We start from the raw sequence: 12,086 nt of genomic DNA on the forward strand, positions 1-12,086 counted from the left end.
GTTTAAATATTTTAAACATCAACTTCCAGTCACGCTTGCTTCTTTCGTCGAAAAAACCACATGAAATATTCTAAGTCCATCTAAAATTCCTGTTATCTTAGTAAAACATTAGAGGGTATTGGGGTTTTTTTATCTAATAATAACTTCTAAAAAAGACAAAAAGAAATAATAAAGAAATATTATGTCCTGCTAAGCATAATTAAGATTCAATGTTTATACACCACAGATATCGACGACTGCGCCGTTAGCCCTTGTATGAATGGTGGTACATGTATAGATGGGGACAATGGCTACACATGCGCATGTTTAGCAGGGTACACAGGATCCAATTGTGAGACAAGTAAGTACACTTAAGGAATTGAATCTCTCAAAATGTGTGTCTTTTATGTAACAATATGCAAATATATCATCTCATCAAATTTATATTTCTATAGGTTTTAGTTAGAATGAATGAAAAATTAACGCAATTATTCTTAAATATTTTAAACATCAACTTCCAGTCACGCTTGCTCCTTTCTCTGAAAAAAACCCCAAGGAGCATAAACATATGAAACATTCTAAATCCATTTAGAATTCCTTTAAAGTAGTAAAATATGGAGAGTATTATTTCCTTTGGTCTAATACTAACTTCTGAACAAAGACAAAAAGAAATAATAAAGATATTATATCCTGCTAAACATAATTTTATGATTAATATTTATACACGCCAGCTATCGATGGATGCGCCAGTAACCCGTGTATGAATGGTGGTACATGTACAGATGGGGTCAATGGCTACACATGCGCATGTTTAGCAGGGTACACAGGATCCAATTGTGAGACAAGTAAGTACACTTAAGCAATTGAATCTCTCAAAATGTATGGCTTCTATGTAACATATGCAAATATTCATCTGGGGTCACATGTGAATGTGTAGCAGGCTACACAGGGTCTGACTGTGGGACAAGTAAGTACTAGTAATAACACTAGACGAAGTTTTGGATGAGAAAACGGACATGTTGGTGAGAAACGGCCAAAATGGAAAGAATTTAAATTTTCTCATTCTTTTGGATGAGAGAATAATAATGTTTGTTTTGAGCTCAGCGGGGATTACTAATGAGAAAATTTAAATTATGTCCATTATGGCCGTTTCTTACCAAAATGACCGTTTTCTCATTCACAACTTCCTCTAGTGGGAGGCATTTCATCAGCTCCCCCATTTAGTGGGAAAAGGTCATTGAACTTTGAATAGATGGTTAAGTTCAAAATTATTCAAACCCACGTCACTCCATTGTTATTCTCTGACAATAAGGATGCAGAAAAAGTATACTTTGACATATCTATGACGTACGGTTATGAAGTTATGAGCAAAAGAGTCACATTACGACGTCATAGATTACAATTCCCCCCACCCCCACAGGTTGCACAAGTTAATTTTTTTCTGATTTTGATGAAGTATCAAATTATTTATCTTGTAGCAAGAAATCAGAAACCGGTTATGACGTTGAGCAAATTAGTCACATTACAATATCATAGATTACAATTCCCCCCCCCCCCACACAAGTTCAATGTCTTCTGACCACAGATATGTTCCAATATCTGTGTTCTGACTTTGATGATATACGCAAATTATTTGTCTTGTAGCAGAAATCAGGAATAAGTATAATTTTAACTACCTAGGGTGCTTTGGTAACCAGATAACACAACCATTGTCAAGGTCAAATTGACTCAATATAGAACACAAAGGGTGTTGTCCTATTTTGATATGTTTCCAAGGTTATGAACCACTTTACATATCAGCTGCACAAACTATTCTTTTTTGATTTATCATGGATAGACAAATAATTTGAGACCTTTCTCAACAAAGTCGGAGCAATTTTCATTTTCACCCCTCTGGAGCCAAAATTAGACGTCGCAAACTTACATAAGCCCCATAACCGTACGTCGTAGATCGATGAAGCTATACTTTTTATGAATCCTTATTACTGTGTGAAGGTCCAACGGCATATACCACCAAATAAGGGCGATGTTGACACGCCTCCATAGGCTATAATACCGGGCTATAATGATCCGCGCTATAGATATTATATATATATATATATATATATATCTGTGCCAAATACGGTAAATTTAACATGATTAGCACGATGGTTATGGAATTCTATTGAACTAAACGTGCTTTCGCAGTTTGAATGTTTGTGACTATTGTCGGTGGTTGAGGTGAGTTTAAGAATTGTAGATCATTATAATTCTCTTTTTGGATGAATGAATGATGTACCGTTATTCAGAGGCAATAACTGGCTACACCCTGAAGCATGTATTGCAGATCAGTCATGGATATCTGCAAAAAGTGCATTGTTCGCTCATATCGGAACTCCTATATGGATATCACCAATCTCAGTGCCGAATCTTGAAGATCGTAAATGCAGCCCGTTAATCTTGTAACAATCAGTAGATACAACACCAACTGTTGTTACACCCTGTGCAAGGTCGAAAGGCCTCGACTACACCATCCCATTTCACTGAACTGGAGGCATCTTGGTACAACTCGAAATGTAGTGGTAGGCAAGCTTATGTAACATAGCATTCTGATACACTACAACAAAAGCCTTCCTGGCATCAAGAGATGTCACAAAGAGCGCTTAGTTGCATCCTCTGCTTCAGATCTCTAACATCAGCAGCACTTTGCTAATGAAGATATCTCTGTAAAGCTTCTTGGCAGTTTACTCTGCTCCTAAATTAAGAACAAAGCTCGGCAACACGTTTTTGAACTTTACAAGTGAAAAAGTGATGATTAATCGGCTGTAGTTGTCAATGATCCGGAGATCTTATCCCTCTGGGCAAATTGCCATACCCTTCATAACATTCATAGCAGTAATCGATTTGAAGAGAGTAGCCAAATAGGATCAGCTGCTTTACTTTTGTTAAGTATACCCCTTAATTTAAATTGGTTCCTATCATCTTTCAAGATGATGATGAGTGCGTGACATACCCTGCCTCTGTGACATCAACGCATCTTTTTTGTACCAAAACTCCTGGTAGTTTTGAATGTACCTGTCATAAGAAAAAGTTGGAGTGAATCTCCCATTTACTCGTGTGTGTGTGGTGAATTGACTACGTAATAATCACACACTCAAGGGTATAGGCCAAATGCACGTATCCACTCCTTCCGAAAGCCGTAAATATCACAATTAATAATGATTTGAATATCTTATCTTCATATTTCATTCCAAAAAATTAAAAAACCGACTCAGGCACCGATGTAATTTCAACCAAGCATTTTACTGTTTCGTAGTGAATCAATGCCCAATAAAGCCATTGACGTTATATGTACCACACAAGCAGCGCTGAAATGTAGATGGCGTGCTACCATTCATGCTACAGTTCAGTAATAAAAATAGCAAACTCACTCGATAGAATCGACCATAAGGTATATAATTCTATCCACATTTGGACACCATCCGAATATTTTCCCTTGATGTACCATGCAATATTCATAAATATTGGTTCGACACCACTATAATGTCCATATTTGGCAAACAGGCCAATGGTGCTCCAATTGTATTGACTGTGGATGGTGAGATGTAAATTGGATAATCATGTCACAGCTCATTAGAGTTTGTCACTCGGTCTATGGCAATTTGTTGTAATATAATACAGGATACAGTAGGGATGAGTTAACAGGTACCTGTACATTTTATGAAAATGTATCTACTCGTAGGTTCAAAATATAACGATTCACTTCAATATTAGACGACTTGTACCTCTTTCGTCGTCAACAGGGGCGCAGGCCGAAATGGGATTAAGGCCGGTTTCGTGTCTCCTTTTTATGTAACGCTATCAATGAATAACATAAATATTGACATTCAGTGTAAACCACAACTCTTGTTTCATCTTTGAAAGTATAACACACACTGATCTCATATGAATCCCTGGACAGAATATACGGTCTTGTCTCTACCATGAATTGAACCCGAGACGACTAGCAAGACATCAACCACCACCAACATTCTCGAAGAAATTAAGACGTGTATTGTATTATTCTACTACTCCCTCTATCCGTATTGATTTAAGTGTCATTATTTATTAAGTATGGCTGTATTTGCAATTTATGTTTTCGTGCATTTTGCAGCAACCACAACTCCAATGTGGGGTGATTGGGGTGCATGGAGCACATGTTCAGAGGATTGTGGCGGTGGGAAACGTAGTCGGGAGAAGCCTTGTATAGATAGTGATACTACTGATGGGGTCACATGTGACGGCGTTACGCCAACACAGGAAGAAGATTGCAACACTGAAGCATGTCGTAAGTTGACAAGAAAAGTACAAACAACCCCAACAATAAAATGTAAATTGGATTATATAACATCCATTTCAGTATATTCAAGATGCATCCATTTCAATGAAAGAATACTCACCTTTCTCTGTAATTACCTTTCGCTTTTTAGGAATTTTATGAAGTCTTTATGATTTTTAACCATTAAAAAGTATATTACTCCAATTTAAACGCAAAAAGTCCAAAATCGATATATTGAGCATTGAAGCACGGTGGCCTAATGGTTAGGGCGCGACCTTCATAATCGAAAGGTTGCGGGTTCGAGCCCCACCACGGCCAGTGTGTTGCGTCCTTGGGCAAGACGGCTTAATTCCCAATTGCTCCACTCCACCCAGGTGTAAAAATGGGGGAACTGCTGGTGGTAATCACAATCTAAGTCGCTGAGAGTACCTGCGCATCAGTTGCGGACTTGTGGAAGCGGAAATGATTCTGATATATCATAATGGCAGCGGAATAATTGTTGAAGTGTGCTGGTACTTAGGTGTAGCGCACGTTAAATCACCGACATTTATTTATTTATTTTGTTTATTTATTTATCAGGTAATCAATTGCACGCATTACAATATTTCTCCTCTTGTTCATAACCAATTTACTGTTAGAGATTGTTTAGCACACTTTTGAGCAATTTGAGGAAGTCTTTGATGATTTTCAGCCATAAAAACTGTGTATTACTCCAATTTGCGCACAAAAAGTACTCAAGTCCAAAATTAGTATATAGCACTTTTTTCACCCTCACATCATCCTGTAAACGTGCAAAATTTCAGTCAAATTTCTCTTTGCGTTAACTTCCTACAGTATTTTACAACTTTCGAAGGGCTGTAACTCAAAACAACAAATGAAGACTTAAGCGCTCAGGTCTTCATTTAATATTTAACTTGGTTGAACATTTAGGTGCCTTGATTTAAAGTCAAGAAAAAAGTACAATAATTCATCTTGATTATTACCAAATAAATAATTTATTATCGCCAAGTTAAGTCACCGTGGGAGCGCGACAACATAATAATGGGCATTTTTTTAAACCAAAAAAAAATTGCCAACCCTGATTTATGTACAGTTAAAAAACTGGTAAAGTGTGACCTGCAAACAATCTGCCAAAGTTATGCCTACATATCAAAGTTATATCTTTTACAGTTACCAAATTCATATCAGTGCAAGTTGTCGATCGGTGTGATTACACCCTTCATAATGGGTTATTCCATATAAAACCCACACTCCCCTGTGGAAGATTTTGGAAATATCTTCCATAATGGGAGTAAGTTTTTCACATGTAATTGGTCAGAGTTAATTATCATTTTGAAACCCACACTCTCCCTGTATTATGGCTTTACCTATATCTTCCACAGCTGGAGTGAGTATTTCAAATGGAAGTTACCCAATTTGTCTATTTGATTCGAAACTTATAATCCCTCTGTATAAGACTTTAGCTAAATCTTCAGCAGGGGTAGTATTGATTTTAAATGGAATAGTCCAGTTCACGTTTAAATTATGTTAGGTCTAGTTTTCCTAATTCATTTACTAATTATACCCAACACACACAGCAAAGTGGACGAAATACGGTGAATGGGGCGACTGTTCCGTTACCTGTGGAGGCGGCAAACAAACCCGTAACCGAACGTGCGAAGATCCTGTAGACAATGATGGTCTCACCTGCACCGGTCCAAGTACATCTACCCGCTCATGTAATAATAAAAAATGTCCGGGTAAGGTCTTTTCTATTTTTACATAATAATGATACTAACGTTCTATTTTGTTTACCGATCCACACGCGGGGATAATATTAAATGGATATTGGTGCATGTGTAGGTGTTTTAAATTGATACTTTTACAGCAAGGGGCATTCAGTGAGACCAAAATATTTTTAATAATTGGGTCATTGGGTAAGAGCATGATTTGTGGCGTTCGGTGAAAGCAATCTGGAAAAAATGGGGTCTTTGGATGAGGGATGGACCGTTTGGATCTAATGTTGCAGAGCATTGGGTGAGAGCATGACTTTTTTAATAAGATCTTTTGGTGAGAGCCAAATTCCTACAGCAGCCTCAAACATTGAATTTTTAGTTCTAAATGGCTTGAAATTGCTTTGATATTTCAGCGCTGGTGGATTTTGTAATGTCAGAGAGGGATTGTCATGGTCCTGAAAAGGCACTGAACAAGTGATAAATGAAAGTTGCTGTTAAAATGGAAAAATAAGGACTTTTGGTTGACGGATCAAATGGAAAAATAAGAGGTCTTTGGGTGACAAAGCACGTGTTCAAGAAAAAATATGGGGTCTTTGGGTGATAGTGATGCTGAAGATAAGGGTCTTAACAGCCCTACATACGCATCACCTCCAAAGTGGGGGTACCCTCCCCTGTGTTGCTGCCATAAATGACTTTAGAGAAGTGACTTGATTTGAAAGTTCGCGCGTTTGAAGACCTCATAAACAATAATGTGACCCGTACTGACAAAACCAGGAACCAAGTTATATTTTTGACATTCATGATTGGAATAAATGTAAGCAGGATTGAATAGGGATTATCATAGTTCAACTGTTAATTATTGTTGATCAACTAAACCTCTTTTAAGAAGTACTTAGTCCCACAGTCAAATACCATATGAAATTAAGAATTCCAAAATTTGCCTTTTTTATGGGAATATCTTCTGTAGAGGCTTATAACTCAAAAAACATGTCAAGCAAGCTGTTCCGGGTTTTGAAGCTGGTCACATGATATTATGATTAATAAGCTTAATGTAGCAGAGACAACAATGTTCAGCATTTCCATTACAGCCGTTTCCGTTGGATTTACTGAATGGAGTGAATGGGGAGAATGCAGTCTATCATGCAGTACAGGAACACAGACGAGGCGACAGCTTTGCCGTGATGGGGCCTCGTGTAGCGGAATACCACGATTAGAATCACAGAGTTGTAATATACAGGAGTGTCCAAGTCAGTTTATATAAGATTAGATTAGATTAGATTACAGGGTGTCCCTGAGAACTGCATCGTCGGGAACTGATTAATTTGGATACATTAACTAAATAACTGGTGATGTTGAGGAACATATCGGCTATCACCGCTCCGTTTTTGAAATAAAAGAATTTTACGAAACTCCCTCTTTGTCAAGCCCTTCCACGGAGTCGATATCTATCAATAACGCATCATGCGCTGATGATGCGCAGTCATTAGGGCATCTTAATCGCCTCAAAGCCGTTCCCAAGTTAAAAACATAATACGGGATGCGTTGGGTTTTTTTGTTGGTTTTTTTTTTCATTTATGTTTTTTAACTTTAATTGTGTGTATCTGCGGCTAGAATAGACCACTTTTTCATCTCTCAGGGGGGTAGCACTGTGGTCAAAATAAATAATTTTTATTGAGATTACGCTGTTGGCTATGTTGACGTCTGACGATGTCAGACGTGAGATTTTTATATGGTGGATCAGGAAAATATAAAACAGCGGAAAAAACTGAAATTTACTCAATCCAATGGGAATAACGCAAAAAACGGGCGATTTTACTAATACGCGCGGGGGCTTTGATACGAATTATTAAATGAAGATGGCCTTAGAACTCTGACTATATATATATCATCGATTGATATTTGAGTCCGTGGAAAGGCTTAAAACTGAGGGAGTTTCGTAAAATTCTTATATATCAAGAACGGTATGGTCAAATGTCAAAATTCAAAAAATATGTAATAGCTGATTTATTCCTAAACCCCACCAAGTATTTAGTTATTTTTAGTTGTGGCGTTAAAATACCCAAACAATTGCGTTTCCGACGATACAGTTCTTTCAGGGACACCCTGTAGATTAGATTAGATTTGATTTAGATTTGCCTTTCATGAGTAGTTCGTGTTAAGTTGTCAACTTTTTCGTTGTTTTTTTCGGTCGAAACAGCCTCATTATTGTTGTTATCCTGAATCTGTTACATGACTTTGATATCAGTTGATGCTCTAAACAAGATAACTTTAGTCTATATTAACGATTAAACAAAAATATTTTGTGGAGTTTTTGAATTTTGTGTCTGGAATATTCTAGACATAAAATTGTGACCCTTAAATATTGCCAATGAATTATTTAAAAGGGCAACATTTTGATATTCTAGGTATTGCAAAAAGTGGTAACGGAAATACCCTACAAATCCAAGATGGCCGCCATTAGTATACAAATTAGTCTGTATTTAACCCATTTTGTTTGGGCAATATTATGAACTAACATAATTATTGCAATACAATTGGCACGTTTCGTATTAAGGCAGAGGCATAGTCTAACCCTGAAACAAGTTGTGGACAGATCGCGTGAAGACGCTAGTGAAATTTTATTATGATTTGTTTTTCAAAATGACTGTATATAAGAATACTGTTTCGTTATAAAATCTTCTTGGCCTTCCAGACTTTTCCAGGATTTTTGCCAAGTCAGTATATAGTAATAATAATAATAATAATAATAACACTAATAATAATAATAATAATATATCGAATGGCTTCAAGTTATTTGCGGACTATACAAGAATTGCTATCGATACAAACGTAGTGCACCATATGCCATACATATTAAGGCCATTAAATGATTATAAAATAATTATTAGTTTGAATTTAAATCAAATCTCAGGTGCCGATTGTGAAAACGTAAACTGTGGCTTTAATGGGATCATGCTGCCAGGCTTCCACGAAGAATGCTTCTGCATTTGCCCAGCGGATGAACAAAGTTGCTCACGTAAGTTCAAATATCATGGTACTACAGTTTGATCAGCTCGTAATCGGCGGGCCTTATAACATCGCGGATTAATATCAATATATTATATTTGGAGAATTGTCTTATGACAACTCGCTAGAAGTATTGAAAAGTATTGGAAGTTTGTCTACTTTCCTTAATACGCAAAATATAGACCAGGCAGATCAACTATATCACTCTTAACGTAGATCTACTTTTCGGCGCAGTGATAAAAGCCTAATAATTCCCGCCGATTACGAGCTGATCAAAGTATACATATATATCTATTCCTGCCCCAGTGACATCTCATTAATTTGCCTGGATCTTTGGATGCATTGAAATAGGTAATAGCATTTTACTTTGAAAAATCAATATAACAGGTCTGTAGTGCTAGTAGTTTTCAGTGAACATTGGCCTAAATCCTACCCAGGACAATATGTGTGAGGTGGAATTGGAACAGGTTTTTATTAGTAAAGCTACAATAATTATTACAGGTAAACGGAATACACCAGGCACAAAAAGAAACTCGTCAGGTATATTCATCCTTGCTGTTCAATAACTTGATAATTTTGGATAATTCTTAACATTTTGTTAATTGGACTTTGCTTTCTCATTTGACACCCTGTTCGTGAACATTGAGCAAGAATTGACCAAGATATGCGCCTCCAAACTCTCAAACCCCAAAATGAAAAGTTGCAAAAGTCCAATTAACAAAATGTATATTTCAGAATAATCCAAACTTATCAAGTTATTGAACAGCAAGGATGAATATAACTGATCTTAAAATAGTACTTGTTTGTATAATGTTTGTATCGGTAATTAATTTGCTCAACTTATAATTTTGTCGATGGATGGCGTCTGGATTCATTTAGCTTTCATCAAAAGCACTCTATATGCTTGTAGACGAGATTTTACGGTAATTAGATATACATTGACCGTGCGGTTAATGTAAAAAAGCAATAACCAGTTCAATAACCACTTAAACTATAGAGACCCCCCCCCCGGCAATCAATAGGATTGATAATCGTTTGTCCAATAAGCCCAATCGCCATTTCAACTTCCGGTTTTTGAGAGCAGTTTTGGGACACTTTGACCTCTGACATATCGGGCAAATTGACGTAATTATTATTAATTTTCTTATTATTGTCATAATGTTGATCATTAAAAATACTAAATAATTAATTTATAAAATACTAATATTTTTTATATTTGTTTTAATTATTGTAAAACATTTTAGATTATATTTTGTACGTACAAAAACCCAATATTTCTGAATTTTCTGAAAGGTCAAAGGACAAAGTGTCCCAAAATTGCAAAAACTGTCCTACAATGCATTGCAAACTTCCAATGCCGATTTGGCTTATTATATTTCTTTATTTCAGAGGTAACAACGTTTGTTGCAATACTTTTCGAAATGATCGGGCGACACTTTGTGAGTTCATTATGCTATTTTAATATCGATACAATCGAGGACTTGGAGCCAGAACTAGCTATGTCCACAATTACATGTTACTCATTTCGGCTACAAATGGACGGTTAATTCTGCCCTCTATAATATAATGTAAGTGACTTTTGGGGTATGTACATGGTCACTTGCGCCTAACTAACCATGCTAACTGTTTAACTGACCATGCATATACCCCAAAGTCACTTGCATTTATTTTGGAGGGCAGAATTAACCATCCATTTGTTGCCGAAATGAGTAGCATGTAATTGTGGACATAGCTAGTTCTTGCTCTAAGCCCTCGAAATATTGTTTCTACTTTCTCTCTGTCGCCCACCTTTGCACATTATTTGCAATATGATGATTGGCTTTTCCTCCCTGCTACATACACTTTTAGCACTGATATCATTGGATATATAAAAGTTACTTAATTATTACTTAATAATTCGCCATAAAATTTGTATTATATCGCGAATTAAAAAAAAGGGACATTCCTCGTATTTCTGATGTACTCTCAGGTCCCACAAAAAATACTGTGCAATGGTAGGCGACCGAGCCCTTAATAAGACTGCATTGAATATAATTATGTGACCATCCATCTCAAACCGCTCGTAAAGTCGGCAAATTGTACTTCGAGTTACAGTCCAAAATGTGCATAAAGGTTGTATTCATAATGTACCTAATAAGTGTCCTACATGTTTCTCATTTTAGTCAAGTCAAACACCAATCTTTAATCCTATTGTTGAAGAGGATAATACGCTTATACTTTGTTTGCGTTGGCTAAATCCTGTTCAAGTGGTGGGTTAACCAACAATTAACAATGAGAGGACATTCCTGAACCTCATTGACTTGGGGATGATTTGAAGTGACCGCCAATTATGACCATTTGCTATTTAATACCATCAATGTAGAAAAAGCGAAATATTGTAGCACCAAAATAATGTACCCTTTTACTGAAGGAGCAAAGTTTAACAAGCCATAACTCCGCTTCTGGGTATCGTTTGAAGTCAAATGATATATCATTGTAAAGTTTATGATATATATTTTCTAAACACGGAAGAAAACAAAATTGACCAGGGGCCGACTTTACGAGCGTTTCGACGTGGATGGTCACATTATATAGGATTTTAGATTACCCAACCCAATTTGATATTTTGGAAACAATGCTCCCGGATGTTCTAGTTTCTTAACGATATATTGCGGCGTCTCTATTGTTCAAATATAACAAATAATGTATTGTCCGCGTTCAACACATTTTTATTCACAGAACGCACACGATGAAAACAACTTGAGGGGTTTTATAAGAGAAACTTTGAATATCTATTGCCATTACAATTACTACGTATGCTGTCCCGGTAGCACAGTCCCCAACTTCAAGTAAGTAGCAAGGAGTTAAATGAAGGACGACACATTTTTAGAGTTGAAATTCACTCTTTTAGAGTAGTTTTCGCTCTTTTTAGAGTATTATAACATGTATAAGTGAATTACTCTTTTGGGGAGTGAATTTTACACTCTTTTACATTTAGAGAGTATGCCATACTATGGTTCAACTAAAGTTCGTTAGTGACGTAGGTGCATAATCTAGAGGTGGCAGCAGGTTGCAACCTAGGACGAATTATATTTTTTGTTTTGGTATTA

The 12,086-nt window shown here is 36.4% G+C and overlaps 2 long non-coding RNA genes across 2 annotated transcripts; both read left to right on the top strand.

Annotated features, from left to right (window-relative positions):
• Window positions 1-4,172: 4,172 nt before the first annotated feature.
• LOC140136089 (uncharacterized) lies at window positions 4,173-7,230 on the top strand. The gene is made up of 3 exons (XR_011856612.1): window positions 4,173-4,285; window positions 5,854-6,015; window positions 7,080-7,230. It is a non-coding gene; the product is annotated as an uncharacterized lncRNA (long non-coding RNA).
• A 1,691-nt stretch (window positions 7,231-8,921) lies between these two features.
• LOC140136096 (uncharacterized) lies at window positions 8,922-11,825 on the top strand. The gene is made up of 3 exons (XR_011856613.1): window positions 8,922-9,007; window positions 10,387-10,436; window positions 11,716-11,825. It is a non-coding gene; the product is annotated as an uncharacterized lncRNA (long non-coding RNA).
• The last annotated feature ends 261 nt before the right edge of the window (window positions 11,826-12,086 follow it).

Source organism: Amphiura filiformis, chromosome 2 (genome assembly GCF_039555335.1).
Source record: "Amphiura filiformis chromosome 2, Afil_fr2py, whole genome shotgun sequence".
Taxonomy (NCBI): Eukaryota; Metazoa; Echinodermata; class Ophiuroidea; order Amphilepidida; family Amphiuridae; genus Amphiura; species Amphiura filiformis.